Raw genomic sequence first — 13215 nt, 5'->3', positions numbered from 1 at the left:
TTAAAACCAGAGCTTCTCCACTGATTGGGATGCGCTTTCGGGTTCTTGTATCTTTGACCCAGTGGGAGGAGGGGGACGAGACAATGCCGGGGTTTGTGGGGTATGGTGACCCGACCCCCCCCCCCCAACCCAACCTCAGCCCTGCTCTGCCAGTGTTTACGGGTTGGTCCAGTTGCAGAGGACTAGATTATAAAAGCAAGGATGTAATGTTGAGACTTTATAAATCACGGGTTTGGAGTATTGTGAGCAGTTTGGGGTCCGTTATCTTAGAAAGGATGAGCTGATATAGGAGAGGGTTCAGAGGAGGTTCACAAAAATGATTCCAGAATTCAATGGTGTGTTGTTTGAGGAGCCTTTGATGCCTCTAGGACTGTATTCACTAGAACTCAGAATGAGGGAAGACTTAATCGAAACCTATCAAATGGTGAAGGGCCCTGATCATGGATGTGGAGGGGATGTTTGCTATGCTGGGAGACTTGGACCATAACAGAGGGTGTCCTTTTAGAACGGAGATGAGAGGGAATTTCTTTAACCAGAGAGTGGTGAATCCGTGGAATTCTTTGACACAGGCAGCTTTAGAATCAAGTCTTTAAGCACATTTAAGGCAGAGGTTGACAGATCCTTGACTGGTCAGGGCATGAAGGGATACGGGGAGAAGGCAGGAGACTGGGTTGAGAGGAAAATGGATCAGCCATGATGAAATGGTGGAGCAGACTTGATGGGCCAAATGGCCTAATTCTCCTCTTATATCTCATGGTCTGTGGCCCCGAGATGTTGATTGTGGGTTCTGTGTTAGACCTGCTCAAAATGGTCCGTGTATTTGTCAAGCATATTTGTCAAGCACAGTATCACCCCATATCTGAGAGTTATGCAGGTCTTCCCGCGAACAGACACTTCACTTCAGCCAATTGTTCCTTTGAGAAGGAAATAAACTTTGGAACATGTTGGGAGTGGGGTGGAGGAGGGAGTGAGACTCTGTCCGCAATGGAGGGAAGGTTTGTCCCCAAGATGGAATGGCTGTGATGGTCCGTGCAGCCAGTGGCGTTGGAGCCTCCATACGAGATAGCGATGTAACCAGTCAGAATGCTCTCCACCGTTTCCGTTCGTCGATACAGAACTGTCAGAGTTTTTGGTGCCGTACAAATCTCAAAATCCTAACGAAATAGAGTCACTGGCATGCCTTCTCCACGATTGCATCAATATGCTGGCCCCGGACAGACCCTTGGAATTGTTGGCACCCAGGAAACTGAAACTGCTTACCGTTTACGCACTGTCGAGGAGGAGCTAGTCGAGATGGCCATTCACGGGTCTAGGTGGCAGAAAGTCAAGTGATCTGCCAGGCCTGACTGCCCGCCTCCTCTCTGAAGATACTTTCGTACCCAGCTGTCCTTGGAGAAGGAGCATGCGGTCATGATGGGTACAGTGGAGGCTTTCTGGGAGCTTTGCCCACATTCTCCCCCCCCCCAGAGCCTCGGGGAAGGGGAACTCCCCTGCTCTGTTCTTTCTGCTAAGTCCTCCAAAACTGACGGAAGAAATCCCGGAATCGGCCATCCTTCAGCAGCCGGTTATTGAAATGCCAGTACAGTGTTCGGACCCCAACCGTGCAGGCAGCGCTTTGAGCTCTGGTAGTGGTCGAGCACACTACCGGAGCATGAAGGCAGCCAGCACTCGGGAGACGGGCCCCGCAGAGATGTACAGTTGATGAACCCACTAGCCTCCACTCCCTCTATACCTCTTCCACCCAGGAGCAAGGGTGAATGTCCACCAGACATTGACCACGGCAAAGGACACGACCCTTGCCTGACAAACCTGTTACAGTTCTTCCAGGAAGTCACAGGCAGGATGGACAAAGGAGAGGCAGTGAATGTCATTTACTTGGATTTTCAGAAGGCATTTGATGAGGTGCCTCACATGAGGCTATGTAACAAGATAAAGTCCAAAGGCGTTTTTTTTTTTAATAGGCATCTGTTAGTCTCATGAGACCATGGATTTGTGCCTTGAAAGGTTTCCAGGGCACAGGCCTGGGCAAGGTTGTATGGAAGACCAGCAGTTGCCCATGCTGCAAGTCTCCCCTCTCCACGACACCAATGTTGTCCAAGGGAAGGGCATTAGGACCTATACAGCTTGGCACCAGTGTCGTCATAGAGCAATGTGTGGTTAAGTGCCTTGCTCAAGAACACAACACGCTGCCTCAGTCAAGGCTCGAACTAGTGACCTTCAGATCACTAGACGAACGCCTTAACCACTTGGTCACGCAAAAGGTGCCAAAAGGCATTACAGGAAAGATACTGGCATGGATAGTAGAATGGCTGACAAGCAGGAGGCAGTGAGTGGGAGTAAAAGGGGCCTTTTCTGTTTGGCTGCCGGTGAATGTTCCACAGGGGTCAGTTTTGGGACCACTACTTTTCACATTGTTCATCAGTGATTTAGATAATGGAACTGATGGCTTTGTGGCAAAGTTTGCAGATGATATGAAGATAGGTGGAGGGGTTGGTAGTGCTGAGGAAGTAATGCAATTGCAGCAGGACTTAAACTAATTGGAAGAATGGGAAAAAGTTGGCAGATGGAATACAATGTTGGAAATGTATGAAATGCATTTTGGTCAACGGAACAATAGTGTGGACTAATATCTAAATGGTAAGAAGATTCAAACATCATTGGTGCAGAGGGACTAAGGAGTCCTCGTGCAAGACTCCCAGAAGGTTAAGTCTGTGGTAAAGAAGGCAAATGCAATGTTGCCATTTATTTCAAGGGAAATAGAATATAAAAGCGAGGAGAATAATGTTTCCATTCCTTTAGAACAGAGTTATGGAGGATTTTCTTTAAAGAGAGAGTAGTGGGTCTGTGGAATGTTCTGCCAGAGACTGTGATGGAGCTCAAGTCCGTGCATATACTTAAGGCGAAAGTTGAATGTTCGCTGATCGGTCAGGGCATCAAAGGATATGGAGAGAAGGCAGGTGTGTGGGGTTGAGTGTGATCCGGGTTCAGCCATGTTGGAATAGCGGAGCAGACTCGATGGGCTGAATGGCCTAATTCTGTTCCTATGCCTTATGGTCTAAGGCATGGGTCTCGAGCCAATGTTCATCACTCCCACCTCATATTCCCAGTTTCGTGGTTCTATCTGAGGGCCTGGATGTGGGGAGCAGCCACTATTATTCCCCGGCAGGGCGGCGGACATGGGCCAGTTCCGCAGGGAGATGGCCACTCTCTGCATGTCTCAAGATGGCTAAGTCAGGCTTTACCAATGTGACTTAAAGTCCCACAACACGGAAAATGGCCCTTCTGCTCATTCGTCCGTGTCGACAATAAAGCCCTCTCTCCCCTCTCTCCCCTCCCCCTCCCCCTCTCTCCCCTCCCCCTCCCCCCTCTCTCCCCTCCCCCTCCCCCCTCTCCGACGCGAATACACGAGTTAAAGGCACCTGCCACACGCGCGCTGTTACGTATTTCACTGATACGCAGTTGCACAGACACCAGAAATTGGCAACGAGAACGAAGCTGAATACCAGCGAATATCACCCACTGTACCGACGGTTACGGGATGAAAGACTTCGCAGACGGGCAGCGAGAGCTGAGTTAATCAGTACAGAGAAGACGGCTGAGTAACTGCATAGTACTGTACACAGAGACGCACAGCGAGCACAGTTAAAGGGAAAATAACGTGACTGTGACCTTAGTCGGGACAGTAGATGAATTTGATAGCGCTAATGAGGAGGGGGAATTGAATTGAATTTACTTCATTGCTTAGATCCTTCACGTACATGAGAAGTAAAAATCTTCACGTTACGTCTCCGTCTAAATGTGCAATTTACAGTTATATGTAATAAATAGTATGTACAACAGGACAGTCAATATAGCATAGAAATACAATTGTATCAGTGTGAATTAATCAGCCTGATGGCCTGGTGGAGGAAGCTGTCCTGGAGTCTGTTGGTCCTGGCTTTTATGCTGTGGTACGGTTACCCCGGTAGCAGCTGGAACAGTTTGTGGTTGGGGTGACTCGGGTCCCCAGTGATCCTTCGGGCCCTTTTTACGCACCTGTCTTTGTAAATGTCCTGAATAGTGGGAAGTTCACATCCACAGATGCGCTGGGCTGTCGGCTCCACTCTCTGCAGAATCCTGCGACTGAGGGAAGTACAGTTCCCATACCAGGCAATGATGCAGCCAGTCAGGATGCTCTCAATTGTGCCCCTATAGAAAGTTCTTAGAATTTGGTGGCTCATACCAAACTTCTTCAACTGTCTGAGGTGAAAGAGGAGCTGTTATGCTTTTTTCAGCACACAGCTGGTTGTACAGACCACGTGAGATCCTCAGTGATTTTTATGCCAAGGAACTTAAAGCTGTTTACCCTCTCAACCCCAGACCCATTGACGTCAATGGGGATTAGCCTGTCTCCATTCCTCCTGTAGTCCACAACCAGCTCCTTTGTTTTTGCGACATTGCAACAGGGTTGATCTAATTTTCCTCTCAGCTCCAAACTCCTGCCTTCTCCCCATATCACTTCATGCCCTGACCACTCAAGAATCTATCTCTGCCTTCAATATACAGGAAAACATGGCCCTCACAGCTGCCAGTGGCAACAAATTCCACAGATTCACCACTCTTGGCCTAAAGAAATTCCTCCTCATTTCCATTCTAAAGGACACCCCTCTATTCTGAGTCTGTGTCCTCTGGTCGTAGACTCTCCCACCACAGGAACATCCACTCCATCAAAGCCTTTCACCCTGCAGTGAGGTCACCCCTCATTCTTCTGAATCCCAGCCTGATTTATAAGACCATAAGACACAGGAGCAGAATTAGGCCATTCAGCCCATCGAGTCTGCTCCTCCATTCCATCATGCTTGATCCTGGATCCCATTCAACCCCATACACCTGCCTTCTCGCCATATCCTTTGATGCCCTGACCGATCATGAAACTATCAACTTCAGCCTTAAATATACCCACAGACTTGGCCTCCACTGCAGCCTGTGGCAGAGCATTCCACAGATTCACTCCTCTCCAGTGAAAAAAAAATCCCTCATTACCTCTGTTCTAAAAGGTCACCCCTCAATTTTGAAGCTGTGCCCTCCAGTTCTGGATACCCCCACCATAGGAAACACCCTCTCCACATCAATCCTATCTAGTCCTTTCATTATTTGGTAGAACAACATAGTGGAGGATTTCTTCAATGTGGAGATGGGGTTGGCTAACAAGATAAAATCCTATAATGTTACGGGAAAGATACTGGCATGGATAAAGGAATGTCTGACAGGCAGAAGGCAGTGAGTGGGAATAAAGGGGGACTTTTCTGGTTGGCTGCCAGTTACTAGTGATGTTCCTCAGGGGTCAGTATTGAGACTGCTGCTTTTCACATTATTTGTCAGTGATTTGGATAATGGAATTGATGGCTTTGTGGCAAAGTTTGTGGATGATACAAAGATAGGTGGAGGGGTAGGTGGTGCTGAGGAAGCAATGCAATTGCAGCAGGACTTAGACAGATTGGAAGAATGGGCAAAAAAGTGGCAGATGGTTTACAGTGTTGGGAAATGTATGATAATGCATTTTGGTAAAAGAAACAATAGTGCAGACTATTATTTAAATGGGGAGAAGATTCAAACATCAGAGGTGCAGAGGGACTTAGGAATCCTCATTCAAGACTTCCAGAAGGTTCATTCACAGCTTGGGTCTGTGGTAATGAAGGCAAATGCAATGTTGGCATTTATTTCAAGGGGAATAGAATATAAAAACAAGGAGATAATGCTGAGGTTTTATAAGACATTAGTCAGGCCGCACTTGGAGTATTGTCAACTGTTTTGGGCCCCATATCTCAGAAAGGATGTATTGTCATTGGACAGAGTCCAGAGGAGGTTCACGAGGATGATTCTGGAAATGAGGGAGTTAACATATGAGGAGCGTTTGGCAGGTTTATGCATGTACTCACTGGAATTTAGAAGAATGCATGGGGATCTCATTGAAATCTACCGAATGTTGAAAGGGCTAGATAAGGTGGATGTGGAGAGGATGTTTTCTATGGTGGGGCTATCCAGAACTGGATGCATAGCCTCAACATTGAGAGGTGACCTTTTAGAACCAAGGTAAGTAGGAAATTTTTTAGCTAAAGAGTAGTGAATCTGTGGAATGTTCTGCCACAGACTGTCGTTGAGGCCAAGTCCGCGAGTATATTCAAAGCAGAAGAAAATAAGAAATAGGAGCAGGAGTTGGCCATCCGGCCCATCGAGCCTGCCCTGCCATTCAATAAGATCATGGCTGATCTGTTCGTAAACTCAGCTCCATCTACCTGCCTTCTCCCTATAACTCTTAATTCACTTACTATGTCAAAACCTATCTAACTGTTTCTTCAATATATTTAGTGAGGAAGCCTCAACTCAACAGTTTCTCCTCATCTCCGTCCTAAATCTTCTCTCCATCTCTGTCCTAAATCTTCTCCCCTGAATCTTGAGGCAATGTCCCCTAGTTCTAGTCTCACCCGCCAATGGAAACCAGTTGATAGATTCCTGATTGGTCGGAGCATCAGGAGATATGGTGGGAGGGCAGGTGTATGGGGTTGAATGGGATCAGCCCTGGTGAAATGGCAGAGTGGATTTGATGGTCTGAATGGCCTAATTCTGCTGCTCTGTCTAATGGTCTTGTAAAGGAGAGGCCTGTATACTCCACAGAACCTCAGTCTCCTTAGGAAGTCGAGTTGCCTCTGGCTCTTCTTGTACACAGCCTGTGTGCTGGTGTTTCACTCATCTGTCATCTAGGTGCACCCCTGGGTACTTGTAGGTCCTCAGCGCATCCACATCCTCACCATCAATAGTAACAGGGAACAGAACAGGCTTAGACTTCCTGAAGTCCATCACCATCTCCTTTGTCTTACTAATGTTGAGCTACAGATGATTCAGCTTGCACCATTTGACAAAGTCCTCCACCAGGGCCCTGTACTCATCCTCCCATCCCTTTATACATGCATCTGTGGCCAAGTCATCACAGGATATCTGCAGATGACATGACTCGGTGTTGTATCTAAAGTCCGAGGTGTACAGGGTGAACAGGAGAATGGGCAAGGAAATGGAGATGGAATATAGTGTTGGGAAGTGGATGGTCGTGCACTTTGGTAGAAGAAATGAAAGGGCTGACTATTTGCTAAATGGAGAGAAAATGCAACAGCTGAGGTACACAAGGACATCAGTGTCCTCATGCAGGATTCCCTGAAGGTTAATTTGTAGGTAGAGTCTGTGTTGAGGAAGGAAAATACGATGTTAGCATTCATTTCAAGAGGACTAGAATATTAAAGGAAGGTTGTAATGTTGAGACTTTATAAAGCACTAGTGAGGGCTAACGTGGAGTATTGTGAGCAGTTTTGGGCCCTTTATCTTTAAAGGATGTGCTGAAACGGGAGAGGGTTCAAAGGAGGTTCACGAATATAATTCCAGGTTTGATCAGCTGGTCATATGAAGAGCGTTTGATGGCTCTGGAGCTATATTCACTGGAATTCAGAAGAATGAGTTGCCATACTGTATCGATCTCTGCCATTCCCTTGGGTTCATCAGCTGCGTGGAGAGGGGTAGCCAGCTGCACGGGCAACAGCTTGCTCTCCGTATCGTACAGCCCTGGCTTGTATATCACATAGAGAGCTGGGACACAACGTCCATGGTCAACCCTGACCAACGGAGGGCCACGTAACATCACTCAGCCTCCCAGAGCCAAGGGAAATGACCACCGTCAATACAGTCTCTCTCTAACTCAAGTTCTCCTGTCCCAGTAACCTTTGGAAGTATTGTTTGTCATGCTCTCCAGTCTAATACCCTGTTTCCTGTACCTGGGCAAGCTGAACTGCAGGTAATGCTCCGTATAGACTCACAGACGCCGTGTACAGCTGTCACATGTGATTCCAACTGTATGGAGAGAGCTTAGACACACTGCCACTTTATTCACTGGATCGCGGGAGAACAAAGGCTGATCTCACTGAGGTGCATAAAACGACGAGGGACAGTGAATCTGCACGGTCTGTTTCCAAGGTTTAGGGAATGAAGAACGAAGCACAGGTTTAAGGTCAGAGGGATGAGGTTTTGTAGGAACCCAAGAGGCAACATTTTCATCCGGAGTGTGGTCAGTACATGTAATGAGCTTCCAGAGGAAGTGCCTGAGGCAGCTACATTAACAACATTTAAAAGGGACTTGGAGAGGCAAAGTTTTGGGGGTATGTGTAAAGCACGGGAAAATAGGACAAGCTTAGAAAGAAACATAGAAACCCTACAACACAATTCAGGCCCTTCGGCCCACAAAGTTGTGCCGAACATGCCCCTAGCTTAGAAATTACTAGGCTTACCCACAGCCCTCTATTTTTCTAAGCTCCATGTACTTATCCAAAAGTCTCTTAAAAGACCCTATCATATCAGCCTCCACCACCATTGCCAGCAGTCCAATCCACGCACTCACCACTCTGCGTAAAAAAAACTTACCCCTGACATCTCCTCTGTACCTACTCCCAAGCATCTTAAACCTGTGCCCTCTTGTAGCAACCATTTCAGCCCTGGGAAAAAGCCTCTGACTATCCACACGATCAATGCCTCTCATCATCTTATACACCTCTATCAGGTTGTCACATGACCAGCAACAATTAATATATAATTGAGCCAGGTTTTATAAACAAACAAACATTTATTAAACTCTGCCCAACAATAGCAAAAAGTATTCAAAAGACTAACTTAACCTGAAGTTAACTGCTATACAGCAACTCTGGAACAGTTCTTAAAGTGGTAAATTCAAACACAGTTCCTAAAGTGGTAAATTTGAACACAGTCTTAAAAGGGTAAATTCAAAACTCCAAGTGATTTACACAGTCAATAAGGAAAGACTTCTCTGGAAACAGATTTCTTTGAAGACACGACGTTACTGCTGATTCTCCAAAGGATTCACGATGAAGGAAATAAAATGGCTTAAAGTAACTGATCTTTTCCTGGCAAATGAACACTGCAAAAAAACCTTCCCGATCTTACAGGGGTTATCTCAGATGCAGGTCACTATTTTGGAACGAAGATTCAATAAGGTCGATCCTTTATGAAACCACTAAACGACACCAACTTTACTCAATCCTTCAGCTTCCCGTTCTTTAGTAAGATCTTCACTCTCCAATACTAGACTTACAATAGAAAGTAAAACTCCACTTTGAAACGAAACTGCGTCATAAGATGAATACGCAGCATAACGGAGTAACTGATGAATTAAACAACGAACTAAACTGCGTAACAACGGGTTTCCCGTTATATACCTGTTGAGAACATGTCATCACGTGACCTCACACTGGCCGGAAAATTACATCACCACACCATCACAAGACCATTACATCATGCTCACACGATACTCAATTACATCATGGTCATAAGACAGTCACAAGATACCCACGAGGTATGTTACACAGGTCACCTCTCATCCTCAGTCGCTCCAAGGAGAAAAGGCCGAGTTCAATCAACCTATTCTCATAAGGCATGCTCCCCAGTCCAGGCAACATCCTTGTAAATCTCCTCTGCATCCTTTCGATGGTTTCCACATCCTTCCTGTAGTGAGGTGACCAGAACTGAGCACAGTTCTCCAAGTGGGGTCTGACCAGGGTCCTATATAGCTGCAACATTACCTCTCGGCTCCTAAATTCAATTCCACGATTGATGAAGGCCAATGCACCGTACGCCTTCTTAACCACAGAGTCAACCTCTCCAGCTGCTTTGAGTGTCCTATGGACTCGGACCCCAAGATCCCTCTGATCCCCCACACTGCCAAGAATCTTACTATTAATGCTATATTCTGCCATCATATTTGACCTACCAAAATGAACCACTTCACACTTATCTGGGTTGAACTCCATCTGCCACTTCTCAGCCCAGTTTTACATCCTATCAATGACACGCTGTAACCTCTGACAGCCCTCCACATTATCCACAACACCCCCAACCTTTGTGTCATCATCAAATTTACTAACCCATCCCTCCACTTCCTCATCCAGGTCATTTCTAAAAATCTCAAAGAGTAAGGGTCCCAGAACAGATACCTGAGGCACACCACTGGTGACTGACCTCCATGCAGAATATGACCTGTCTACAACCGCTTTTTGCCTTCTGTGGACAAGCCAGTTCTGGATCCACAAAGCAATGTCCCCTTGGATCCCATGCCTCCTTACTTTCTCAATAAGCCTTGCATGGGGTACCTTATCAAATGCTTTGCTGAAATCCATATACACTACATTTACTGCCCTTCCTTCATCAATGTGTTTAGTCACATCCTCAAAAAATTTAATCAGGTTCGTAAGGCATGTCCTGCCCTTGACAAAGCCATGCTAACTATTCCTAATCATATTATATCTCTCCAAATGTTCATAAATCCTGCCTCTCGGGATCTTCTCCATCAACTAACCAATCATTGAAGTAAGACTCGCTGGTCTATAATTTCCTGGGCTATCTCTACTCCCTTTCTTGAATAAAGGAACAACATCCACAACACTCCAATCCTCCAGAACCTCTCCTGTTCCCATTGATGATTTGAAGATCATCGCCAGAGGCTCAGCAATCTCCTCCCTCACCACCCACAGTAGTCTGGGGTACATCTCATCCGGTCCCAGTGACTTATCCAACTTGATGCTTTCCAAAAGCTCCAGCACATCCTCTTTCTTAATGTCTACATGCTCAAGCTTTTCAGTCCACTGCAATTCATCACTACAATCACCAAGACCCTTTTCCATAGTGAATACTGAAGTAAAGTATTCATTAAGTACCTCTGCTATTTCCTCTGGTTCCATACACATTTTCCCACCGTCACAGTTGATAGATCCTATTTTTTCAATCTTACCCTCTTGCTCTTCACATACTTGTAGAATGCCTTGGGGTTTTCCTTAATCCTGCCTGCCAAGGCCTTCTCATGGTCCCTTATGGCTCTCCTAATTTCCTTCTTAAGCTCCTCCCTGTTAGCCTTATAATCTTCTAGATCTCTAACATTACCTAGCTCTCTGAACCTTTTGTAAGATTTTCTTTTCTTCTTGACTAGATTTATTATAGCCATTATACGCCATGGTTCCTGTTCCCTACCATAACCTCCCTGTCTCATTGGAACCTACCTATGCAGAACTCCACACAAATATCCCCTGAATATTTGCCACATTTCTTCTGTTCTCAATTTGCTTCCAATTTCCTACCTGATAGCCTCATAATTCCCCTTACTCCAATTAAACACTTTTCTAACTTGTCTGTTCCCATCTCTCTCCAATGCTATTGTAAAGGAAATAGAATTATGATCACTATCTCCAAAATGCTCTCCCACTGAGAGATCTGACACCTAACCAGCTTCATTACCCGATACCAAATCGAGTACAGTCTCTCCTCTAGTAGGCTGATCTACATATTGTGTCAAGAAACCTTCCTGAACACACCTAACAAACTCTACCCCATCTAAACCCCTTGCTCTAGGGAGATGCCAATCGATATTTGGGAAATTAAAATCTCTCATCACGACAACTCTGTTATTATTACCCCTTTCCAGGATCTGTTTCCCTATCTGCTCCTCAATATCCCTGTTACTATTGGGGGCCTACGAAAACACCCAGTAAAGTTATTGACCCCTTCCTGTTCCTAACCTCCACCCACAGACACTCCGTAGACAATCCCTCCATGATGTCCACCTTTTCTGCAGCCGTGACACTATCTCTGATCAACAGTGCCACACCTCCACCTCTTTTGCCTCCCTCCCTGTCCTTTCTGAAACATCTAAAACCCGGCACTCTAAGTAACTATTCCTGTCCCTGAGCCGTCCAAGTCTCTGTAATGGCCACAACATCATAGCTGCAAGTACTGATCCACACTCTGAGCTCATCTGCTTTGTTCACAATACTCCTTGCATTAAAATAGACACATCTCAAACTGTCGGTCTGAGCGCATCCCTTCTCTATCACCTGCCGATCCTCCCTCACACACTGTCTCCAAGCTTCCTCTATTTGTGAGCCAACCACCTCTTCCCCAGTCCCTTCAGTTCGGTTCCCACCCCCCAACAATTCTAGTTTAAACTCTCCCCAGTAGCCTTAGCAAACCTCCCCGCCAGGATATCAGTCCCCCTAGGATTCAAGTGGAACTCATCCTTAGATGGGCATTGTTGCCAGTATGGAACAGATAAAGGAAAAATTTATTTCTGTCTCACTCGATGGGTTTACTCAATGTCATGCCCAATGAAGGACTTGATGGTTTCACTCAATACCATGTCTGTTGGAGTACCTGATGGTTTTACCCAATGCCATCTCCGATGTAGACCCTGATGGTTTTACTCAATGACTTGTTGGATGTAGGATTTGATGGTTTTACTCAATACCATGTCTGATGGTTTTACTCAATGCCATGTCCGATGTTGGACTGAATGGTTTTACTCAGTGTCATGTCTGATGAAGGAAAGCATGCCAAGGATCTTCACCACCGACTATCTGTGTTTGTTTTTGGGTTACTGTGTACCTGCTCCCTGTTGCCTCTCTGTAGTACAATATTCTTCCATCGGAGACGATACAGGGAGGGTTTGGTGTGCTTTCTGCTTTCCATGCACGGCTGTTGGCCGGCACAGAACACGGCGACATTCTGGACCATTGGGAATCACCCGCAGGGGCTGCCTGAGCAACAATTTCAAAGGGAATCAATGACCGCTGTGAAAATTGACAAAGATGTGTCTGGGACTGGAGGACCTGAGTTTTAGGGAAAGATTGAATAGGTTTGGACTTTACTCCCCAGACCAGAGAAGATAGAGGGGAGATTTGATGGAGGTATACAAAATCATGAGGGTAAATGCAAGCAGGGTTTTTCCACAGAGGTTGAGTGGGACTACAACTGGAGGTCATGGGTTAAGGGTGAAAGGTAAAATTTTTAAGGGGAAACTTCTTTACGGTGATGAGAGTGTGGGACAAGCTGTTAGTGGAAGTATGATTGATTGCACCATATATATTCATTCATTCTTTAGTTTTTCTGTTCATTTATTTACTTATTTTCTCAGTGATAGCACATGGTAAACAGTCCTTCCAGTCTACTGAACCCACTTGGCCCAATTACACTCGTGAACAATTGACCTGCTAACATGCATGTCGTTGGAACGGGGAGGAAACTGGAGCACCCAGAGAAAACCCGAATGGTCATTGGAGGAACAGACAGAGCTGGGAATTGGTCCCAGGGTGCTGGTACTGTAAGGCGTTACAGTAACCGCTAAGCCACCAGGTCGCT

This window comes from Mobula hypostoma, chromosome 3 (assembly GCF_963921235.1).
Source record: "Mobula hypostoma chromosome 3, sMobHyp1.1, whole genome shotgun sequence".
NCBI classification, from domain to species: Eukaryota; Metazoa; Chordata; class Chondrichthyes; order Myliobatiformes; family Myliobatidae; genus Mobula; species Mobula hypostoma.
The sequence above is the reverse complement of the archived record's forward strand: the minus strand, read 5'-3'. Positions refer to the sequence as shown.